A 26,303-nucleotide genomic window follows, 5' to 3' on the forward strand; every position below is an offset into this window, starting at 1 on the left:
TACAAACTCCTGGAAACTGAAAATACTCTCTACTGCATGAAAACTGGATCCATAAAGAACTAAGAAGGAAACAGAAGACTTTCTAGAACCGAATGACAGTGAATACACAACACACCCAAACTTAAGGGACACCACGAAAGCAGTGTCAAGAGGTAAGTTCACAGCACTAAGCGCCCACATAAAAAACTGGAAAGATCTCACCCTAGCAACTAAACAGAACACCTAGAAGCTCTAGAACAAAAAGAAGTTACCAAGCCCAAAAGTAGATGGCAAGAAATAATCAAACTCAGGGCTGAAATCAATAAAATAAAAACAAGCAGAACAATTCAAAGAATCAATGAAACAGAGACTAGGTTCTTTGAGAAAATTAACAAGATAGACAAACCGTTATCCAAACTAACTAAAAAACACAGAGAGAATATCTAAATTAACAAAATCAGAAACAAAAGGGGACCTAACAACAGACATGGAGGAAATCCACATAATCATTACGTCTTACTTTAAAAACTTTTACTCCACCAAACTGGAAAATCTAAATGAAATGGGCAGTTTTCATGATAGATACCACTTACCAAAGCAAAACCAAGATCAGATAAACAATTTAAATGGACCTATTACCCCTAAGGAACATTGCCAAATTCATTTTATGAGGCCACAATTACCACGATACCCTAACCACAAAAAAAAATGTAACAAAGAAAGAATTACAGACCAATTTCCCTTATGAGCATAGATGCAAAAATACTCAATAAAATAGAAACCAAGCCCAAGAACACATCAAAAAGATCATCATGAGCAGGTAGGCTTCATCCCAGAGATGTAGGGATGATTCAACATATGAAAATCAACCAATGTAATCTACCATATAAACAAATGGAAAGGGAAAAAAAACCCACATTATCATCTATTTAGATGCTGAAAAAAAACCTTTGACAAAATCCAGTACCCATTCATGATAGAAGTATACAGGGGACATACATAAACACAATAAAGGCAATTTACAGCAAGCCTATAGGCAACATGAAATTAAATGGAGAGAAACTCAAAGAAATTCCATTAAGATAGAAACAGGACAAAGCTGTTCCATTTCTATTCAATAAAGTGTTTTAAGTTTTAGCTAGAGCAATAAGATAACTGAAAGCGATCAATGGGATAAAAATTGGTAAGAAAGAAATCCAAGTATTTTTATTTGCAGATGATATGATAGCATACATAAGCAATCCTAAAAATTCTACCAAGGAACTCCTATAGTTGATAAACACCTTCAACAAAGTGGCTGAACACAAGATTAACTCAAAAAAAAAAATCAATAACCTTCCTATATACGAATGACAAACAGACTGAGAAAGAAATCAAGGCAACAACACCCTTCTCAATAGCCATAAATAATATAAAATCTCTTGGGGTAACTCCAACCAAGCAAGCAAAACATTTGTATGAACAATAAACAACAATAAACCATAAATTAAGATAGGACAAAAGCCTAAATATAAAAGATGAAACTAGTGACTAAATGTTAAAGTATTAGTGAAAAGCTTATTTGTTTATTCAGTTTGTGTGTGTGTGTGTGTGTGTGTGTGTGTGTGTGTGTGTGTGTGTGCCTGTGTTAGTATAGGTACACTACATGCCTGCAGGAACCCACAGAGACCAAAGAGGGTGGATCCCCTGGAACTGGAGTTACAGGTGGTTGTGAGCTGCCATGTGGATACTAGGAATTGAACCTGGGCCTTCAGAATGTTCTTAACCATGTAGCCACCTCTCTAACCTGAGAGTTTTAAAACAAAATCTCAAGAATTGTTAAAACATGAAAAATAAATACACATTTAACCACATAAAATCTTTTTAAATAACAAAATATCAAAACCAAGGGAATAAAAAAAACTTAGAGGGTAATGAAAGTTAAAGATATAACACGTGAAGGTTCTTGTAAATTATTATTAAAGATTATTATTTATTATGTATACAGAACGCAGATCTATTACAGATGGTTGTGAGCACCATGTGGTTGCTGGAATTAATCAGACTCTGGAAAGCATAGTGCTCTTAACCTCTGAGCCATCTCTCCAGCCTCTTGTAAATTATTAACAAAATGATTTAAAATAAAAAATGAACAAAGGTTATGAAAACAGAAAAGTAAATTCAAAATGGGTAAAAACACATAAATTCAACATCCTTTATATATAAAAGAAAGCCAAATAGTATAAAAATAGATTATATATATTTGAAAGATTTTAAGGAACTTGATTGGTGTCTGGAATTCAAGGGATAATTTGTTCTCAATGCAAAATTAATAGAAATTATTTTGAGAGAAATTAGTTTGGTAAGTATTTAATTGCAAATAGCCTATACACATTAAATAGCAAAACCCACTTCTATTACTTCATGTCAAAGACATAAAAGTGATGTGATGAAAACAGAAGTCTGCAAGGAAACACACCACCACAGTCTCATCAATGACTCAGCGATGATGAAAACAAGGAAACACACCACCACACCTTCATCAATGACTCAGTGATATGATGAAAACAAGGAAACACACCACCACATCCTCATCAATGACTCAGCAATACAATGAAAACAAGGAAATACACCATCATACCTTCATCAGTGAATACAAGTCTATGAAAAACAAAAAAAAAATAAAAAAACAAGGAAACACACCACCACACCTCATCAATGACTCAGCGATATGATGAAAACAAGGAAACACACCACCACACCTTCATCAATAACTCAGCGATATGATGAAACAAGGAAACACACCAACATCAATAAAAAAAAAAAAAAAAACAACACCTTCATCAGTGACTCAGCGATATGATGAAAATACAAGTCTATAAGGAAACACACCATCACAGCCTCATCAATGACTCAGTTTAGGATTTTTCCACTTCATGACTGGACAAAAAGTGAAAAACCTTAAGTAGCAACTGGACTTTGAACTTTGACCTTTCAGGCTAGGGGTGTGCCATTTGCCACTCTTGTGATGCGCAGCAGCAGCAGTGAGCTGCATTCTGCAGTTAACCAAGAGCAGGTGCTCTGCACTGCCCTGTTGTGATGAATTAAGCTGCTTGGAGGTTGGATGCATCAAATGCATTTCATCTTACAATATTTTCAATTTCAAGGACTCCATCATCTATCTGTCTACTAATCATGGCCCTAAATAAATCACACCAAAAAGCATAAAGCAATGTTAACTAATAAAAATGAGTAATTTCAGAATACCTGTATTACTGAATATTACAGAAATATAAATAAGGGGGTTGAGGTGATGACTTAGTGAGTAGATGACATAAAGATTTGAACTTGGATCCCTAGTACCCAAATAAAGGCTGAGTGTGTTATTGTGCATCAGTAATCTCATACTGAGGGAGGGGCACAGAAAGATCCCTGGATCTCATCAACCAAACAGACTAGCTGAATCAATTAGCTCCGGGATTAGTAAGAGGCTATGCCTCAAAAACAATGTGGAGAGTGATGAAGAAAAATACCTGACATAAACCTAGGCCTCTAAATACATGCATACAAACATGCATCTATACCTGCACACACGTAGATGCAGAACTGCATGAACACATACATATAATACACACATAATAATTACATCTGTATTGGCTAAAAGAATAGCTTCTGTGATATAAATAGATAGCAGATCGGAGAGTGTGTGTGCCATTCCCATCAGCATGTAAGATATACATACACACATTATATATGTGTACAGAGAGACAGTTATTCACTGAGAGGCCAGTATTTGTGTTACTTTTTTCTTTACACAGTTCTGAGCCAAGTTTAAACATTATAGTCTTTTTGAAATTAAAAATGTAATTTTTATAAAACATGGTAAAATTCGAAACAATATGAATGTGCAGGAGCTGACATGTAGACATTTCCCTTTTCTACTTTCCTGTGTCTCTGTGAAGGATTTGATGTAAATTCTTTCAGAATCTTTTTCAGAAACCCAAACTTGTTTGCTTTTCTTTAATGAGACAGCATCATATTCTTTGTCATTGATATTTAACTTGCTTATTCTTTCTTCCAATATAATAGCAAGTCTTAGGCATTTCTTTTTCCATTACAATATCCCTTTATGTTCTTTACTCCAAAAAGAGTGTGTCTAGAGTTTCATTAGGTGTTCAGCTGGTTTATCGCTTATATTTAGTAATATGAATGTGTATATTTTTACATATATTCATGCAGTAACAGCTAGTGCAAAAAGAGGCCATGAACTCAAAGGAGGGTGGGGAAGGGTACATAAGGGACTTTGGAGGGAAAAATGTAATTATAATCTAAAAAAAAGAGAGACTGTTTCATAGAATAGTACGCTGTAACCTATTAGACTGTTTTTATATTCACATATAAATAGCTTGTAATGTTTACTACAAATGCTACCTGTTGAAATAATAGAGACTGCTCACAACATGGGATCATCTGGGACCATTTCAGGAACTAGGAAGGGCCTACACAGTGTGAGTTTCAGCTGGGTGACTTGGGGGAAAGGTTCATGAAGTGCTCTTTGTTTTCTAGATTGGTTTTGCTTTACTCGCCTCTCACTACAGTTTCAAATGGACTGTCTGGTGTTGGTGTTCCAGAAGAGGTCTTTGTCCAACCAAGTCCCCATGTGGGTGTCAGGCCAGCACGTGGCTGCATCATGGCCCAGCTGTAAGCACCAGACCATGCACGCCAAGGCTGACTTTTCTTTCTCAAAATCAGTTCTACAGAAATATCCATACAAGTGCCAGGATCAAGGCTGACTTTTCTTTCTCAAAATCAGTTCTACAGAAATATCCATACAAGTGCCAGGATCAAGGCGTGTGTGTACTTTAAAATTTAAAGAAATTCCCGAAAGGCTGTGTCAAACATGGATCTCACCAACAAGGAAGGGTGAGGAAAGGAGAAAAGACGAGCCCCAGTGGGAAACTTCTTCTAATGAATAAGCTGGAGCAGAGCGGGTGCATGTAGTCACGATGCTTTCGTTTGTCATCTCTGCAAAGGGAAAGCAAGTGTGGGGAAATCCACGGAAGGCCTCTGTTATCTGTACCTTAATCAAAGCCTTTTATTTCTGTCTTTGGACTTGGGTCAGCATGTCAGTGAGACATAAAAAACTAGAGGAAGCCTCATGATTTTTTCATATGTTTGTGTTTATAGTCCCTATGAAGAGTAAGAAACCCTTTTATTATAAATAATCCTTTTAGACACAGACCCCCCAATCGAAGGCACAGCCTCTGTCTTCATTTTCGAGGGAAGCAGGCCTGCTGCTTTTACGACTGTCTAGCAGTTGGTGCCTTCTTATCACTTGTCAGTTTTAATTGATGATTTCTTGCTCAATATTTGACACCAACCATGAAAACAAGGGATCAGGGTTGTTTCAGGTAGAAAAAAAAAAGAGAAAGTATAAAGGCAGCCCTGAGAGTAGTATAAAGAAGTACCAAAGATATATTAAGAACCCCATACATATGAACTTACCCGAGATAATTTCTCACTCCATGAAGAGTATTCATGTGTGTGTGTATGCATGTAATTATATATATGTATTTAATTTAGTACTTTTCTTTGCCAGTTTTCTTAATTGTTTTTATCCTTTTTCTTTTCAATATAATAATTATAAAAAAGCAAAAGACTTCATTGTGACATTTCCACACATGCATGAAAGTGCCATGATCATAATCACTCCCTCAATACTCTTTCTTTTCCTATCTACCCTTTCCTGAAAATCGCTCCTGGAACACCAACACCAATAATATATATATATATATATATTATTATATATATATATATATATATATATATATTTGTAATGGTTAGTGTTAAATGTTAACTTCTCAGGGTCTAGAATCACCCGGGAAATGAACCTCTGAGAATGCATTTGAGGGATTGTGTCAATAATAATAATTTATATGGGAAGACCCATTTTAACAGTGGGCAGCACCAATTCCCTGGCGAGAAGATCATAGACTATATTAAATACAAAAGCAAGTTGAATCCAAGGGTGTATGTGTTCATCTCTCCCTGTTTCCTGATTGGATGGGACATGGCCAGCTGTCTCAAGCTCCTGATGCTCTGACATCCTGCCATGATGAGCTATACCTTGAACTGTGAGCTAAAATAAACCCTAATGTGGGGATTTAACAAGGCAACTCCACGTAGTTAAAAGAGGTTTATTTTGTGGTAACTTACAGCCAGTCAAGGGGTTGGTTACAGGATCCAGAAGAGCTGAGGTACAGTCCAGTCCAGCGGGGTTCTCTAGAGAACTCTGACTCAGTCTGCCATCCAGCATCCAGGATCACAAGGAACCAAGAGGGCCAGCACGTCCAGATCTAGGGTCTTAAGAGCTCCTGTCTCAGTCACACCCCAGGGGCAGGTCCTAGGTAGGTGTGGCAGTTACCGGATGCCTCACTGGGCTGTGTTTCAAGGTCGAAGATGCAACAGCTACCCATTACAAAGCTCCCTTCCCTTACATTGCTTTTGTCAGAGTATCTGAGCAACAGGAAGAGAAAATGAAACAGTCCTTGATTCCCAAAATGCGTTAGACCGTTAATAAAAAAGGAAATATTTATTAGACATACTACCTGTGCTTCCTGATCTCTTATAAAGATGCCACCCTACATAGGAGTGAATCAATGGTAGTCTGAGGGGCATCCTGACTCTGCTGTTGGCAACATAAGCAGCCGTATTTGGGTTTATTATCTGATTTGCCAACAGATTCTCTTTTCTTTCATTTTAAACACATTAATAACTCATATCCTTGCATTCATAGCAAAGTAATCACTGTGGTTAAGGATTTCTGAATGTTTAAAAATTAATTTTCCACTCCTAATTACCACCTGTCTCCTCTTCCATTTGTTTTAGTTCTCTTTATAAGATTAATAAAGACCAAAAAAAAAAAAAAAGATGTACTGATGACTGTTTATTAAAGCATACAGCAAAGACAATGCTTATGGCACCAGAGTCTGTCTTTTTCTTTCTTTATGCTGTTAGTTCTAGAAAACTTAGGTCAGAAATATCTTCTTTCTCCATCAGGTCCTCATTAATCAGTTGGTTATTTTTACTATCAGTTGGTTCTAAAACTCAGAAATCTAAGAGAAATAAATTAAATGATTTCTCATCTTAAATACAATTTTTTATTTTTAACATATTAGTTTAAAAGATTGATGGCATATAATATAAAATATAATATTTTTAGCATTGTTATGTGTAGTTTGGTGTGATTAAGTAACAACTTAAGTTGATTTTAGTTAATAAACTAGTACATGTGTTCAATCTTGGATATTTGCTGTGTTTAGTTTTGTTGTTTCACAACCCAGTAAGTTTGAACTGTCAGTTCCACAAGGGATTACTAGAGAGGTCTTTTATTCATGGCCCAACTTCAGGGAAATGTCTGTTGACTAATTTCTAAATGGCTGAGGTGACAGGATTCCCTCTTTTAGAAATGTGATGATTGAAAGTGAGGCCATCCAAATACATGTGTTCCTCCTTAGGACAATGAGAAGTGATTTCCTTTGATATCAATGGAAATATTACAAAGTAGAAGGGACACATAGTTCCCTGAGACAGACGGCAAGCCTGATAAAAAGTCCAATTCCCATTCATCCCCACTATATTTTTATATAGATCATCTGGTTGAAAAAAAATTTGAAGTCTTGTGAAATCCTAAACTTGGCAGTTTTTCAAATAAAAAACAAAGAAGATGTCTAAAAATAGTAAATGGTCTCAAAGCAAAATTTTCCCATTCTTCTGCTGTAATACTCAACCTGTTTTCTCTGTCACAACAGAAGGCCACTCTGCTCCCTTCACTTACCCTATTCATAGAGTTATTTCTTCAGTTTTTTTTCTTTATTTGAAAAAAACAAGAGAGCTATAAGACACACCCATTACAGGTTGGATATTTAGAGGTGGGGCTGGGATTGGGCCAACAGCACAGAAACACAGTGAAGTATCACTCAATCTCTGGGGCTCATGTCATGTCTTTTTATGTGTATTTACATCATTTCCTGCTTCCTATGCACTGAAGTACTTTTCTTTAAAAAGGGCAGTAGATTTTTCTCTACTGTGCTTGGATCTTAGGCTGATTCTGTTTCTAATTTTAGCTTTCCAGGAGTGATTTTCTAGGAAGGGGTAGATAGGAAAAGAAAGTATTGAGGAAGTGATTATGATCAAGGCACATTTATGCATGTGTGGAAATGTCACAATGAAGTCTTTTGCTTTTTTATAATTATATTGAAAAGAAAAAGGATAAAAACAATTAAGAAAACTGGCAAAGAAAAAAAATTGAAAGGCCAATGAAATGATAAATCCTTGAAAAAAACTGATTGAGAACAAAAAGAAGAAAAGGAATAAGTTGCTGATTGGAGTTACTGATCTTATGACAAAAGGCCATGTCATAGATTGCAGCCTTTCAGGCAGTGCTAATTAGTGCAATTAATTAGGTTGTGGGCCTTTATCCAGTGCCTATCCTGGTGCCAGTGTTATATCTAAAATGAAGCAAATCACCAGGTTGCTCGATCAGAAAAGGCTTGTAAAAGGCTCCAGAACCAAGACTATGCTGCAAGGCTACAAGCTTTCGTATGTGCACAAATTAAATTTGATTCATCCAATAATTTCAAATCACAAAATTCTGGAGAGGCTCATGAAAGCCAAACCAATGCCCACCTTTTATGTACATACTTCTTTGGTCAGTTAAGCTAAGCAATTATTTGGTCTGAATACTTGGGTGTGTGACATTGTGTGACAGAAAACAACAAGATTGTCCACCATGACTGTGGGTGGAACTGTTCCCCTATAAGAATGTGGGTGGGCAGTAGCATTTACATCAAGGCTAAGTTCACAGCATTGTCCTTCCTAAGCCTAAAGATGTGTTCATTTTATGAGGCCTGTTTGGGTATGACTTCTTCCATGATGCCTCAGTCTACAACCTTGGCATTTACAGTCTGCTGTGGGATGGTCTGTATGTCAAATGTGTTGCTCTGATTGGTCAATAAATAAAACACTGATTGGCCAGTGGCCAGGCAGGAAGTATAGGCGGGACTAACAGAGAGGAGAATTGAGAGAATAGGAAGGTGGATGGAGACACTGCCAGCCACCGCCATGACAAGCAGCATGTGAAGATGCTGGTAAGCCATGAGCCACATGGCAAGGTATAGATTTATAGAAATGGATTAATTTAAGATGTAAGAACTAGATAGCTAGAAGCCTGAGCCATTAGGCCAAACAGTTTAAATAATATAAGCATCTGTGTGTTTATTTTATAAGTGGGTTGTCAGACTGTTGGGGCTTGGAGGGACCCAGAGAGAAAACTCTCCAGCTACAACAGTCCTCTTTTCCTCTGAAATCCCAGAACTCATACTGTCTGCACTGAGTGAATACAAGCATTTCATTTAGTTTTTTTAAGATTTATTTTAATTTGTTTTCAAAATGTGCATGTGTGTGTGTCTGTGTGTGTGTGATGAGTATAGTTGCCTATGGAAGCCAGAGACCATGGGATAACCCTGGAACTGGAGGAACAATTGTGAGCTGTCTGATATAGATGCTGGGAACTGAACTCAGGTCCTCTGTAAGAGCACTTCATATTCTTTAGCAGCAAAGCCATTTTTCCACTCCTGTTTTTAATTACTTCTAATTTGCATTTTCTGCTTTTTTCCCCTGTGTTCACACTTATATTCACCTTAACTTAAAAAAATACAAAGAGAGGGTCTGTAGTATGTACCTGATCTACATTTCTCCCAACTCGGAGTTTAGTGCATCATACAGATAGAAGCTAATATTTTAAGTCAAGAAACAGGGTATGATGTGCAAAGCTTTGGCAGTTTCATCCTTTCTTCTCTGAGCTTTTCTCCTTTCATTTATAAGCATAGTCTGAAGTAGATGCCCACCCTGAACAACTCCCATGTCACTCTCCCATCTTCTGGGTCTTTCACCCCAGCTGTTACTTGCTTCTTGTTTTCTGACTGGCATGTCTCTGCCACAGTCTCATGGTGTGCCCAGAGGGCTGGCTCATTTTCTCTGATACAGAAGCTGAAAGTGTGAAGGGATTAAATACCTGTAAGGGAATTTCTTGATCACTGGGAGCTTGTAGGTAAGCACAACTTTCTGTTGTGTTTTGGAAAAATAGTTCCAAGGTTCAATGTACATCCTTCCCTAGTAAGATCGAGCCATCAAGACCTACAATTGAAGGTACATAAACTTTTGCATGGCCTTTCCTTGGGCATGTTTCTATCCCTGATAGCCTCATTTTTCTTCCTTGAATCATTTCCCCAAATTAATTAAGTGCATCAAACCCTTGTCTTAGGCTGTAATTTTTTGATGTAAAGGCAGACTTACAGAGTATGTGTCAAGTCTTCAAAGATTATATTAAAATACTGACAAATATAAAAACGCTATTTACTACTTAACACTGTTACGTATTCTAGATTATTGATAGATGTGCTCATTAGTTTGTTGTCAACTTCAAGCAAGCTAGAGTCATTTGGGAAGAAAGACTGCCAGTTGAGGAATTGTCTCCTTCAGATTGGCATGTAGACAACGCAAGGAGGCATTTTCTTTATTAACGACTTGTGTGAGACTGCCTATTGTAATCGTACTTTCTCATCGGGACCACCAGCTCACCAATACTGACACTTTTTATTAATTATGAAACCTTGACCATTAGCTTAGGCTTGTCCCACTAGCTCTTTTAACTTATATTAACCTGTTTTTATTTATTTTTATTTTATTTTATTTTTTGAGACAGAGTTTCTCTGTGTAGTTTTGGTGCCTGTCCTGGACCTTGCTCTGTAGACCAGACTGGCCTCAGACTCACAGAGATCTGCCTGGCTCTGCCTTCCGAGTACTGAGAATAAAGGTGTGCGCCACCACCGCCCGGCTTAGCCTGCTTTTATTAATCGAATGTTCTGCCACATGCCTCAGTTACCTCTACTCTGTGCTGTATGTCTGACCTCTTCATTGTCTCCCTGGCATCTCTCTGGCATAATCTCACCCCTAAATTCCTCCTCCTCTTCCTCTCTCTCCCTGGAAATCTTGTCCATTCTCTCCTGCCTACCTATTGGCCATTCAGCTCTTTATTACACCAATCACAGCAATACATCTTCACACAGTGTACAAATATCCCACAGCAGCTCATCCCACCATGGGCAGTGCTAGCCTTGGACAGTTGGTCCTGAGTTGTATGAGAAAGCAAAGTGATGAGTCCATGAGAGGAAGCCAATAAGGAACATTCCTTCATAGCTTTGCTTCGTTTCCTGCCTGTAGTTTCTCTCCTGCCTTCTCTCGGTGATGGAATGTGACCTGATAGTTGTAAGATGAAATAAACCCTTTCCTCCTCAAGTTGCTTGGGATTATTATGTTGATTACAGCAACATAAAGCAAACCAGGCCACTAGGCTAACAGTATCTGCTTGTATGCTTGTCACTTGACCTGATGAGATTATTTTCTTGTAACAAACCGTTGGAAGCTAGTAATCAATTGTGACGAACTGTTTTCTGTCAAAGGGTCCTTGGCTGACTTTTAACCTGTCATTAATTCATTTGGGTGAAATTCCAGGTAAAGATAGAAAAATCATTATTTTTACTTTAACCCATAGCCTGAGAAGTGATGTCTCAGATTTTCTGAGACTCTAATCTATATGGTCAGGTCTAAATACATGCATTCATTCATTTAACAATATTTAAAAATAATTCCTAGATGCCAAAAGGTATAACTTATCAAAAGAATGATATCAGTGATGCTGACCCTCAGAGCATTGCTGTGAAAGTTCAGTGTTGTTGCTGCACAAATAACTTATCAAGTTATTTACATAGTAAATTAGTACTGGAGATACAGTGTTGAAAACAAATTGCTGTATTCAAAATGTTTAGAGACTTTCTCCCCTAACTTTCCATTGTTTCCAGAAGTAATTTAATTCAAAACTCTTGACCAATGTGTAACTTTCCTGCTGGGTCACTGTTATGCACTGGAAAATCTCTCACTTCTATGTGTTTTTGAGGTACTTTTTGTGTGGCCCTCCAGCTGTTCTGGTCCCATCTGCACCGTGGCTCTCTGAGTCTGATGCAGTTATCCACTGGAACCTCCTCCCACATCTTCAGTGATATACTCCCCTTTCCAGTTTCTATGTATTTCTCTTTCTTTGTTGACTCTTAGTTTTTTGAGGTTCATATCCCACAGTGGGTTCTTTAGAAAGAGTTAATAGAGACTAATTATTTTATGTTTTTCAATATATATAAACATGTATTTATCTTATCTAAATAACTGAGTAAGAATATGGCTGAATAAACACTTGATGCTACTGATCTTTTCTCCATGAGTGTTTAAGAATATCAACCCCTTGCTTCTACGGATTCAGTGTTCTTTTTAGTAAGTATTGTGTAATTGTGACTTTTTTTGGTGGTACTAGGATTTGAATTCAGGGCTTTGCACATGGTAGGCAAGCACAAAGCTATATCCTAAACCCAGGATTCCTGATTTTATTCATGAAACCCATTTCCTTATATTAAACTCTGAGAGGGTTTCTATGTTGCTGGAGAGTGACATTTTGTGGCTATGTGACCTGGTCTAGTCTATCTCCGTGAGTGTTCTGGGTGTGTGAAAATCCTTTCCATGAGGCAGCATTCACCATTCCTTTGCAGGCACTGTTCTTGAGTCAACCTTTTTTTTTCTGTCATCTTGCTAACCTGTAGTCCTTTTGTTTTTCATATTACTTTTTTATCCTCAAAACTATTTTTCTCTGTCTTCTGTCTCACGTGTTTTTCTTCCACTTTTGTCAGATTTGTCAACAGTACGGGACATTTAACTTTTTCTGCTGCAATGTTCAGCATTTACAATCTCAGAGTAGCACTTGAGTAGCTATGGCCACTGTCGTGACCATTTCTCCTTCACTCCTGCTCCCTCCTGCTCTTCATCCTTTTCTTACGAGATCCGATATGGTCTCCTCCATTTCTGAGAGGAAGATTATCTAGCCCTTGCTTCATTGCTTAGGCTAAGTCTTCTTTCTTTTCTTCTTCCTTCCTTCGCTTTCTCTTTCTCTTCCTCAAACCCAGGACCATGCACTTGCTAGTCACAACTTCTCCAGGTTTCTTCTTTGTTTATTTGAACTGTTGAGGTTTCCTTCAAATTTCTGGTGATCACTAACTGTTCATTTGGACGCAAAGGAACCACTAATTGCTTGATAGAAATCTGCGATGCACGGATGGGAGTATGAAATTATCAGCATCATTATATGGTGATTAGACAGAGACATGACTGGTTCCTGTCAGACTCCTAGCTCTCTGCATCTGTGTGTGTTTTCTTCTGGGATAATCAGGTCTCTACTGAGAGATCCTGAGACCTTCAGTATCCCATTTAGTTACTAACCACCATAGTTTTGGATCCCAAAGTGGGAAAGTTGGGCTTTTCCTGAGCTTAGTATTCTTAAAAGCTAAGTTAATCCTCATCATCTTCAGGTGTTAAATCCCATTTTTTTTTTATCTGCATTGATGTCTAATTTCTTGTTTGTGTGTATTTGTGCACGTGTAAGCCTCTGGAACACCAGCTTTCTCTGTTGCTTGTTATGTCGTTTCTCATTCATCCATCTGCCTTTAGGAGAGGAGTTGGAAGTGGCTGTGTGAACTCACTGGATCTGCTAGGAATCTAATCACCCAGTCCACACGCAATAAAAACAGTGTTCCTGCCTTTAGGCACACTTCTTTATACTGGACCAAACAGACGAACTCGGTTAGAAAACAAGTCAACTAGTTGTGCTTAATGCTATGAGAAACTCAAACTGCTAAAGTGATCAGTGGAAAAAGACACTGTATATAAAGGATCAGGAAAGGAGAGCTTGAGGGAGTGACAGTTATGAAGGACAGGAAAAAGGGCTTTTTAGGCCAAAGAAACGGTGACCTTCTTTGGAAAAGAACTAGGCATTTTAAAAACTAACAGCATATACAGCTGGAATAGAGAGAGAATGACAGCACAGCATGGAATGAGCTGTGCTGATACAGGATGCCATCATCACCTGAAACACCTTGAACAGGATACTTGTAGACAAGGAATTGTAGGTTTGAGGGACCCAAGGAAAACTGTGGCTGATCTGGGTAGCTATGCTTACTGGCGAGCAGAAGGCCCCTTTGTGGTTAAATGTCCCTGAAGCTGCAGTTAGTTTTGTTCATAAAGTGCCAGCACACTTTTCAAACTTCCACACTTCTGTAAAGGACCCTCTTCTCAAAGATCTTGACTTCAGTATAGTATCATTTCCATCATGGCTTCAGCATCACCAACTCCATCCCTAACTTGTGGACTTTTTTTTTTTTTTTTTTTTTTTTGATTTTTCGAGACAGGGTTTCTCTGTGTAGCTTTGCGCCTTTCCTGGAACTTGCTTTGGAGACCAGGCTGGCCTCGAACTCACAGAGATCCACCTGGCTCTGCCTCCCAAGTGCTTGGATTAAAGGCGTGCGCCACCACCGCCCGGCCACTTGTGGACTTTTAAGGAAGATCATGGGAAGAAATAGTCTGGAAGAGAGAGTGGGCCCACTATCACTTGGGAGGGCAAAGGGGTCACTTTACCCAAAGACACCGCCACCTTATTCATATTCACACAAGCTTCTTTAAAGCCCACAGTGCAGGGACCACTGAACTATTCTCCACCTTGGGGGGGGGGGTCTACTCCAGTTCCTCTTTGCAATTTATCCTTTGCCTTGCTAAATAAAGTCCTGCTTAAAGTGTCTACCTCTCAACTGAATTCTTCTCTTGGAGAAGACAAGAGCTGAGAGACAGCCCCTGTCTGCTTCTCTATTACAGGACCACTGACAGTGTGTAGCCAAGGAAGTGGTGTGAGGTCTAAGAAATAACACTAGCAGGTGTGATTTGGGGAACAGGCAGTGAGTTGGGTTGCAAGGTAAGGGTAATAATTCTCTCCTTAGCAGGTGCATGTGACTATTTAAAAAGAATCACCATTGGCTTTGGTTAGAAAACAAAGTCTCCATGTGATCATTGTCTGCATTCTTATTTTAACTGATGAACATACCAATTTGAGCAGGGAGATCAAGTTATTCATTAATAACCAGATTGCCAGGAAGAAGTAAGTATAGAACTGCAGCACATTCCTCCCACGAAAAGTAGATAATGAAACATTTAATTAAAAAGCACACCATTACATTTTAAAAGCCGTGTGTTCATGATCTCTGGATAGACTGATAAGATCAAATTGACCCTGAGATAATTTCTTTTGGGGAGGAGACTGTAATTGATGTGAGCCATAACCCATTATTATTATCATCACTACTACTATTATTTGCAGTAAATTCTTCACAGAGGTTTGTTTGGGATTAGAGTTAACTGGAGTTCCCTTGTTGACGAGCTTGCTTCTGTAGCCCTAATCTATGTTAGAAAGCTCACCTGACACCACAGGCCCTCTGTTTCACCAACTTGTTCGAGAGCGCCTGTGAATCTCAGTGTTGAATGGCTTTAAGTGTTAATAAGCAGTCAATGTTGTCTAAAACAGGTTAAAAATTGTTAAAAAATTGTGTTCAACAATCATCAGAGTGAGATATTTTCTTCTTTATATGTAAAACCCACAAGAAATTGGCCTTACTAAATAAGAGGGAGAAGGCTTTAAGTGGTGTGGCCTGACAGTAATTTGTATTAGAGTCTGGAAGAGCACATTTGTAATGTCTTGTGGTAGTACATTTATCTCTTGCTGACAGAAGGAATAATTGCTTTAGAGAGCATATCAGTGGCTGTTTAAAATTTTAACTCTTTATTTCCACACACCTAAGGCTACAAAAGTAAGAGGGGACAAATACAGGGACTATAATACAGGTATAACAGATAGAAAATATACATTATATATTTTAAAAAGTAATAAAATGGCTAGGAAGGTAAGATTCCTTTTCAAGTGCATGTTTATGTTTTTCACTTATGGGCATTGTTCTAATAGCTATTATCATTCTGTCCATTTTAAAATGGTCTTTGTACCATGGTTTTCAACTTACATGCACCTATGTGAGGTTGTTTTGCTCAAGATGAACTGTCAGGTTAGTAGCTAATTAGGATTTGCTCTCCCAATGTGACAGCCTTAATAGAGTCTTGAATATTAACCCCTTCTTATCTATATTTTAGCATGAATTTTAACTTCAGCTCCCTCATTTTTCCTGAATAAACTTTTTGATATTCACATCTCACCTGTTTTCAGTGACCTGTCTGAGGTGTGAAAGGATGACATTTTATTTACCCACAGTGAAGAGGGAGGGGCTTGAGGGCCTGAGCACAGGAGTAGAGAGTTTCACGTCATTGTTTTTCTTTAAGTCGGTCATTTCTGACCACAGGACATAGAATAATTAGTTATGCCAAAACAACAGCTTAAAATGTTTGATTTAGTTTTCATGATTACACTGTCTTAAGGCAGCCAGAATGAAAGTACAGGTGAGACACCAGCAGGATTAGATTTTATGTCGTATGCTGGCTTCCTAAATATACCTTTGGCATACAAAGACTGAACCAGCAAAATATATTTTAATTGCTTATATTACAACCCTGTAATAAGCTAAAGTTAATCATAAGTATGACCTTTTTGCCTTAAAAATAAGGACGTGTGTGTATCTATAGTACATATTATTTTGCTGACTTTCTTGACCTATTTGTACCACTTCTTAAGTCTGTTAATTCCGCTCAATATAGAATCATCCACCTTTAACAAGGGCTGACTTCCTAAAAGGAGCAAGACATTCAGTGAAGAGTAGACTTACAAACTACAAATGTGTTATTGTTAAAGTATATTCAGTTTGTAGCTGGCACATAGTAGGCATTCAATAAATATTTGATGAAAGAATAAATAAATGAATGCTGAATTCTGGATTTCCCCCCCTCTGCAGGAACTGTGGCGAGGTCGTATTTTCATCTGGTTCATGCTGTGTCTTCAATTTATCGAGGTCACTTTGAATTCTGATCTCTGATGCTGAGGTGTTAGCAGCCCCTTCTAACTTAGTGACATCTGAAAACTACCACCTGTATGAAATGTGTGACCGAGTTAAGCGACGAATGTCATGTTGGACATTTTCTTAAACTAGAACACAGCTGGAAGTTGTTACACAACCAAAAGCAGTCTTCATTTCAGTCTTATTAGCCAACCTTGCCCACATTTGACTGGTCTCCCTTTTATCATCCATTATCGGCCACTGTATCGTCACTAAATAGAAAGTAAGGTGTTTGATGAAGCCTTATGAAAAGTAAGTGACAGGAAACATATAAGTGAGGGCATTGTGGAAATGTAAGATAATTGTAAATTATACTGCAGTGATTTCCTATTGTATATGTCCCAATAGACAAGTCTTGACACATAATGTATAGAAACAATCTGCTGCCAATATTCCCAGAGGGCAGACATAAAATCTCAAATGCACTCATGTGTCGTCTTTTAAAATATTTGGTAAGAAAATCTCTTACTGCTGTGAGCTTAATTCTTGTAAGTCCTGTAACCAATTCATTGTTTTGTTGCTATCAAGAAAGCTTTTATTTAGAAAAATGAAATAATAATAATAATGACTTATTATCTTAATTCAAATAACTAATCTCTTAACGTATACAGAAAAAAAAAATGGTTAGTTTTCTAAATACTAAGGTGACTTGGAGAAGATAGCCAATCAGTAATGTGTAGGCAAATGGGGTAAAAGTTGCCTCTCTTGAGTTTAAGTTTGTATATTCAGGTCACCATGGGAACTACAAAGTCATTGCTGAAAGATTAGTGAATTGTATCTATATTTTGTTCTCTTATTCTAAAATTTAAAGAAGGCTTTATTACCCTCTTACTATAAGGAATGCAAGGCACTAAGCATCAAATAATTATAAATTTTAGTTTCTTACTGTATGTCTTTTTATCTTTGACACCATGACAATGCAGATAAAAGATACATATGACCATTGGATATATTTATAAGAAAACTCCTTTTGTTTGCATAACAGAAGAAAAACAATCCTTCTAATGAGAAAAGCCCTGCTTGTAAACCACATTCAAAATTCCAGTAGCATGATGTGTTTGAAGAGCTCAGAGCTGCAGCCGCAGCAGCTCTGTGATCCCTAAGTGGCAGTGTCTATTTGTATGAGGAGGTGTGGTGGCAGTGTGCATTCCCAATGCTGATGATGATCTGCATGTCACAGGCTGCATTTCAACAATGCTGCATGCAAATTAGTTACAACTTCATGCTATGGTGGAACACCATTCACAGAATAATTGCCAGCATTTTTCCTGGTCATTCTATATATTGAAAGAAAATAATAACTATTTAGATAGCCTGCTTCTATAAATTAGCAGATAAAGACATTATGCTGTACACATTCTTCACATCAATTTTCCAACAATTATCGATGTTCATTTTGGGTTATATATTTTATATAAAATGGAATTCTATTATGCCATCTAAATTTAATCTTTTCTGTATTTTTAGCACCTAGGCGATTTTATGTTAGTGGAGGAAACTATTTAAGATAAATAAATTCTGCTGTAAATTATTTGAAAGTCTTAAAATGCCATGAATAAACAAATGATGATTAGATGTGTGCAAAATTGCTCTCTGTTTCTGTAGGACTATATGGAGCACAAATGTTTAGGTTAAAATTTTAATCCACCTTAAAGTGTTTGCTGTTCTGAGCCTTTCTTTTGATTTCTAAGAGGAACAATGTGTGTGGACGTAAGCAAGAATAATGGAAGGGATAATTGTTTCAAATGACAAGAGCTTAAAATTCTTACAGAAAGAAAATTCAGCAACAAGATTTTGAAAGTCTATGAAGCGAGAAAAAGGTACTAATAGGTGAATTAGGAGCATAGACAATTTCCATTATGGCATCTGTGAGCTTTCTTCATTCCATTTAAATCTTCCCTCATTTCAAAATGTAGTGATATACACTCCTCCATTTCAGTTGTGCATGCAGAAGTGCAGCGACTGCTTTCTCCCATACACAAAATGATTTGTAAATGCATTCTGTGAATAAAACACATTAAACGTCATTTGCATATGGTGCGTTAACATGTGAAAAATGGTTCACATAGTACATTAGGAAAGGAATAAACAGAAACGACTCTAAAATGCCTTCTATATTTGTAACAATTTAAAAGATAACGGAGCAGTGTATTTCAGGTGCATTGGACTTAATTCAGCTGTGATGTTTTCTTTGGAACCTTTATTTATTATTTTTTTTTAAATGCTCCTATTCGATTCAGTGTAAAGCTGCCAAGATTTTCAGAGCTGACCAGGAGGTGGAGAGCTCATGCAAATGAGCTCATCTCCTCTGCCAGCAGCCCACAATGACTGATTCAAAGGACACTGTAACCCAGAAGATGAGAGGAGCTGAATGTTGCTAGCCAGTGATTCCTCCAATGTTCCTCACTAGGTGGGAGGTTGCCTCACAAACATTACACTGTGTCCAAGACCTACTAGCTATATTTCCATAGAAAGAAGAGCTTGCCTTTTCATTTTGCAAAAGGGAAAATCCTGTACATTAAAATCTTCATATCTTTAAATTTCTATATACACTATTTCTCACCTCTTTCATCTAACACTCATTTACAGGTGTTTCTGTGTACATCCTTACTCCTAGGCTGTCTGAATTATATATGATTAAGTTTCAATATTTAATAATATGTTGAATTTGAATGCAATGTTGAAAAATATACAGTGTGTTTAAGCCTCAAAATTTTGTTAGATTTCTAGTGTGAACTGGCATATGATGTAATTTTCAAGAATAGTATAATGGGGGAATGTTGAATTGGCAAGATGTAAGTCCAGCAGTATATTATAACATCGTCATTTTACCTCAGATTTTGGTTTCATATACACTTCCGCCTTTGGTAATTTACATAAACATGCATAGCCTATGAATAATGCATAAGCCTTATTTTCAACGCAGAGCTTTCAACACTCACAGTGCACTAGTATACACACCCATTTGATTGGCTCTGCCCTGTTTGCATTACTCACAATTTCTTGGAACACAGAAGAGGTGGAAAAGGGTGACAAGAATGGACAGTATTCTTTCTTGTGTGTGTTTATGGAAAATATTCGTTTTCTTTTCTAGGCAATCGGTGTTGCAAAGGTTTGCCTGTGATTATTGTTTCTGGTTGTGGTTCTTTTTCCTAAGGAAGAATACATTAAAAAATGTCTGAATCTACAGAACAGCAATCACAATCAGATACTTCATTTATTTATTTTTATTTTTAAAGCATGCTGAAAAAATCATTTTCTATTTGCATAAATCTGAGCACACAGCTACATCTATTAGATTTTTTGATATCTCAATTATACTTGAGACAAATTGGTAATGCAAAAACACTGATTAAATACATTGGCATCCAGGAAATATAAGAACTTTAGCATTTTAACTGTGTTGACTAGAGTAGAATTGATCAGTGATTAATGCACACATGTGATGAGTTCTGTACATGTAAGACATTGGCTACTTTGTACATGTAGGCTTATCTATATGAATGTATGAAATAAGCCATTCAGTAATGTATAGAAGGGGTAAACATTTTTATTAAATGGAAATACATTACATACAAAGCAATATAATGTCATGTAAATAGAACTTTAATAAGATTATTTTGTATGTTTATCAATTACCTTGTAATTTAACACCTTGAATATCATTGTGTGGAGAACAACACTTTGCTTTCCAGTGGTAGGAAATTTCCCTTTAGATTTACTTTTCTGCTTTCTCCCATTTTTTCATTTCCTTTTAATGTGTTTCTGAGGCTGTTCCTTTTCCTCTTCTCTTCCCTATTGTGTAATGTTTCTTTTTACTCACCATTTTAATACATTAGTGGACTTTATTCACAAAAATATGTGTGAGACTATCTTCTTCATTAATTGTTTCTTCTAGCTTATTTATCTTAACAGTTAATTTAGTTCTCATTGAAACTTTCTTTTGATGAAATATCTATTTGCTACAACAAATGGTTATTTATTTTAAAATGAAAAGGGGGGGTTGTATTGCTAGATTTACTTCAGAGAATCTTACCTTTGAGGGTTCAAATTTTTATTATTGGCATTGCTACAACATTATACTTTGTACCATGGGGTGCTACGCCCTTCCTCAGTAGGTTGATGATAGAAAGATACTCTTGGAGATTAATGACCACAAAAGTCTTTGGGCTCATTATGTCATCATTTTTTTTTTTCAGAACTTTAAGGAAGTCGGCATTCATTGACAGCAAGACTTACACACTAGCAAAAGCAGTATCAAGCTGAAAACATGGACTAACACCTTTTGACTAAAATTTAAAGGGGCTAGAAGCAAACACAAAATTGTGTACTGTGCCAAAAAGAAGGTGAGGCAATTTGCTTCAGCGTTCAGTCCAAGAAGAGGAATTATTCATGGCAAACCTCGCTTCAGGGAAAAAGACACAAGTAGTGGGAAAGTCCTAAAGAGAGCTATGGGAACTAAGCTATTGTCTCTCATGAGAGATGCTCTACTTAGGCTTAAAATTAGAGCTAAATTTATGTTTGTGGTGACACTGGGTAGCAAACAATATGTATTTTATTTAAATGCTGCATCTTTGATTCTGTACGTTTGATATTCTTTGAGTTTACTAAATGGATGTGAATGCTCAACTTGAAGTCCTTAGCAGAAAACAAAACCAAAACCAAAACCCAACCACCTCCAGACTGCACTTACTAGTCTCTTCAGAAAATAGCCTTCATGTACCATGTCTGGACTCTAAAGCTGTGGAATTTGAGTAAAATGCTCACATTTGCTATGAGATTCAAGAAAGAAGCATTCTATAAGCGGAGCGCATGGTCCCTACCTTGAGTTACCCAAGTTTCCCTAGAGTGGTCAATGGCATATGCTGGAACAGATAGCTCTAACTACAAAAATCTTTAACACAGTCGGAACTTGGGATTTTGTGAAAAGAACAAGCATGAAATAAAAGTGATCTAATTTGTTTTATTAAATAACACTGTGTAGTATAAGATACACTGAACAAAGACATCAGATTTTAAGTGTGTTCTACATAATTATATTCCACTACATTATGTAACAGAATGACAAATTTAAACAATAAATATTGCCTCTAAACATCTTTTTTGTTCTCAATTTCAACCATGATCCTACTATATCTGCTCTTCAGACCCTTAAGCACATACCATTTCTTGGTTACTACATTTACACATTGTTTATCCTTTTTTTGGATTTATTAATATTGAGTATCACAGACTCACATGGCTGAATGTATTATCTATATTTATCAATGTCTCAGCCACTACTTGTCATACCTGCTTAGAAAAACCACAACCTTGAATCAGTTCTTCATTCAGCTTATTTAGTGCAACTAGAAGATAAGTGCTGTCCAGTGGGCACACTGTAACCATCTGCCTATCAGCCCAAATTAGATCAGCCCAAATGTATTGGTTTTAAGTTTATTGGGTCAGCAGCAAAGCTTAAGAATCTTTACTTTTTGTGCTTGCTTGTTTTTAGAGTTCATGACCTGGATGAGTTTACTTCGGTTAGCTCATCTCTTCCCATTCTTTACATACAAGTTTCCAGCAGGCTTACACCACTGCTCCTGTATCATTTCTCTTCTCACAGCCTTTCCTTGGAGATTCCTATCAACTTCTATGGATTTGACTTTTGCTTCAGTTCCAGTAACTTTTGTCTGTCCATCTACTCGGTGTCTAGCCACTCAAAGTGTCAATTCCTCTACATGCAAATCAAGATGATGCTTTTGAAGCTCAAATATGATGATGGCAGCTCTCTCCATACCTTCCAGAGACTTCCCATCTGTCTCAGAATTAATTCTAGAATTATTATCTGGCTCCACCAGGGCCTTCGTGCGCTGTATGATATCTCTTTGTCTCAATTACCTCTCTGGACTGACCTGCTGTTCTCCCAGCTCAAGCTTCACTGGACTTATTATTCCTCAGGTACACCAGGTGAAGCTCTGTCTGTGGGAATTTTCATTCTCTGTTCTGAGTACTTTTCTCAAGATATTACAGGGGCTTACTCTCTCATTTTATGCCATGTTCTACCGGCACCACTGGGGGAAAAAATTCCCCGACCATTTGATTTCTGTGTGCATCCTTCCTCTAGCCCTACAAGTGCACTCTAGTCACACCCCTTCTTTGGCGTCCTGCACTGCTTGCACAACCATCCCTTTTTACTGTTACTTAATTTTGTTTACTATCTTCTCTCTCATTGCTCTTGTCCCTCAGTAGAGTATAAACTGTGAAAATAGGGATTTCTGATTATTTTGTTCCATACGATGTCTCCAGAGTCTATCACAGCACCTACAATATAGTACAATTCTCTTTAAATTGTTGAATGAATGGAAGCATCATAAGCCCGGATTGCAGAGAATTCACTAAAGATGTTCTGGATATTAGGACCACAGGAAGGGGACGCTGGATTTCTTAAACCTCAGAGACACTTATAAGAGGGAACCTGGGATCAAACAAAGATCATATTGATCTTTCTCTGTTCTTTGGTAATTGATGGTGTGTGTGTGTGTGTGTGTGTGTGTGTGTGTGTGTGAGTGTGTGTGAGTGTGTGTGTGTGCATGTGCGTGTGCGCATGTGTGTGTCACACTGCATGGAAATATTTTGCATTATTAAAGGTTATAAATAATGAAGAATAGATAAGAGCATTGTCCATTTTATTAGAAAAATGTGTTGTGTTTTGTTTTGTTTTGTCTGTTTCCAGTCAAGTCCTGTTCTATTTCTTTCTGTCTCTCCTCTAACTCTCATCTACTCTGGTTTTCCTTTCTCACCTATATTTTTCTTTTTATTCATTAAAAATTTTATTAAATATATTCATGTTCCCTATAAAATTGGCTGGGTGGTGGTGGCACATGCCTTTAATTCCAGCACTCAGGAGGCAGAGGCATGTGGGTCTCTGTGAGTTCAAGACCAGCCTGGGCTACAAAATGAATCCCAGGAAAGGTGCGAAGCTACACAGAGAAACCCTATCTCAAAACACCAAAAAAAAAAAAAAAAAAATGGCTCATTTTGTATATTCAACCATCGATGTTATCAGTTTGAAGAAAAACCAAAAATTTTGGCCATATCTGTAATGTCAGGGTTATCTGAAATAGGCTTAGCATTGAGATAAAAGAACTAAGTAAACAGAGACTCCAAATATAGAGGTATTTTTATTTTGATGCATTTCCTAACTTTCAAGAAATTCTTACTCATAGCAAGTTGGTGGGACTCTTTTTTGAATGAAACCCAAAGCATGTGAATTAATAGTCCGTGCAGCCTCATTGCTACAAAGATTTCGTTCCTAAGCTATAAATGTATATTTCTTTCTTGAAAGTTGCTAAGGTATTTGACTCACTAAAACCCTGTAGAAATGAGTGCTATAGATTTATTAGGCACTCCATAGCAATGCATTTCCTTTGTGTTTTAAATTAGTTGCATTTTAATATCATTGAACATGCCCTTGCTCTTGTTTCCATTTGTGGTCTTGTTCCAGTGGGATTTATAGAGCTCAGATTTATTTAAATTATGCTGATATATTTGATCTTTCAACATATGCATGGAAAAATGGGTGGCTGTCCATATCCATAAATGAAATATGAGGAAAAGGCACACTGATAAATTCTTCACTAAATCAGGTTTAATTAGATATCAAAAAGGACACAGCCTGGCAAAGTTTTCACTCCAAGTATTGCAGGTTGGAGAGGTGAAAAAGGACACCGATATTCCAATGTGTATTATATAGCAATTTCTGAATATATAGGTGACAGGGCAAGGAAAACGTGTTAATTCAGTCCAGGCACTTGTTGCATAGAAACTTCTCCACTGAAACCACTCCACCCAACAAATACATAATTAGGCTTGTAAAACTACTGCCATCCTCGCCTGTGCTAGACCTTTAGAGCAGCAGATGGGTCATCTGCCCTGAATTTACAAAGCATTATTTCTCCTTTATGGAAATTCCATAGAATTTGGCACATTTTAATGCATATAGACACAATCCCATGTTGAGTAGTCTAAGGTCTCTTATCAGTTGAAAGACATCAGCAAATAGTGACTTTAAGACCTTTATTTTGTACAAACTCAAGATCAATTTGGTTTATTGAGTTTACTTAATGAGCTATGGCTTGACGTGTTTCTGGGGTCAACACATATGTGGATAGAGCCCATTTTCTTGCTACAGAGGCATATTGGAGCACTTTTAGCTTGGCAATGTATCTCTCCATTTTTCGTATGTCTTCCTCCCAAGCATCTGCTGAAGTCCCTTTGGAGCAGCTGTAGTCTTGGGAAACACGTCAGACTGGATGAAGAGAGAAGGGCGTCTGCACTCCCTGTTCCATTTGCAGCTCAGCTCACTTTGTGCCTGAGCTTTCCTCTCCATCGTCTTTGCCAAGGGGCCTGGAGCACCGCAGGCCTGAGTGATATCGCCCCTAACTAAGGCTGCCAAGACGCTGCCTGTGAACTCCTCCCCCCGCCTGCTGTCTCACTGGGAAATGAAAATAGACGATGAAATTTAAGAATCAACAAAAACGGTGAGTGCTTCTGCTTTAAAACACAGTAGCAAATACTTGGTATTTTAAAATACCAAAATTCCAATCGAAATGATAGTATTTAAAAAGTGATGACTGTCTACAACTCTTGAGTTTATGTAAATGGTCCATTTCACCAGTTCTATTGTGTCCGATTCTGGCTATCTCATGAAAACTTCAGTTTCTTGTAACCGATTGATTTAGTACACTCCTCCTTAAGCTTCCACATCCAGGTTTAACTTTCATCCGTATCCTCATAAGTCTCTTCAACTTTCATCAACACCTCTAAGCCCCAGAACATTCCCCCTGTCCTTTTAATGCCCTCATTTGTCATTCAGTGCGGTGACCATAGCGATTCCCTAAGCCACCATGACACCAGCTGCTTCCTTGCACACCTATGGAGGAAACACGATGAAGGCCGAGGCTGTGTCAAACCCTAGGGTTGTGATTTTACGATTGTTTCCACTGCTTTTTAATGTTGGATCCACTAATCCATCCCTAAAAAGCATCGCTTGACGACTGCTCCCTCTTGTCCTGCCCCCTCCCCATTAATTTCTGGCCTTTAGCACTTTTGTCCACTGATTTCTTTTGTTTGCATTGCTACAAATACACCAAACATTTTTATCCTTAAAATGCCTCCTTCAATCCAGCTCACACAAATTAAACTATATTCTCATAACTCCGAATTGTATACTATTTATATAAGGCATTAGGACTTTTGATGCAGCTACTTGTTAATCTGATGATTCAACAGTTGATTGTTTGGATTTCTGCCTTTTAAATTCCATTCAGCCTTTTTTATTCATTCCCAATTTAAAAATATCAAGCATTTTCTCCAAAAATGCTC

The sequence above is a fragment of the Peromyscus leucopus genome, chromosome 11 (assembly GCF_004664715.2).
Source record: "Peromyscus leucopus breed LL Stock chromosome 11, UCI_PerLeu_2.1, whole genome shotgun sequence".
In the NCBI taxonomy this organism is placed as follows: domain Eukaryota; kingdom Metazoa; phylum Chordata; class Mammalia; order Rodentia; family Cricetidae; genus Peromyscus; species Peromyscus leucopus.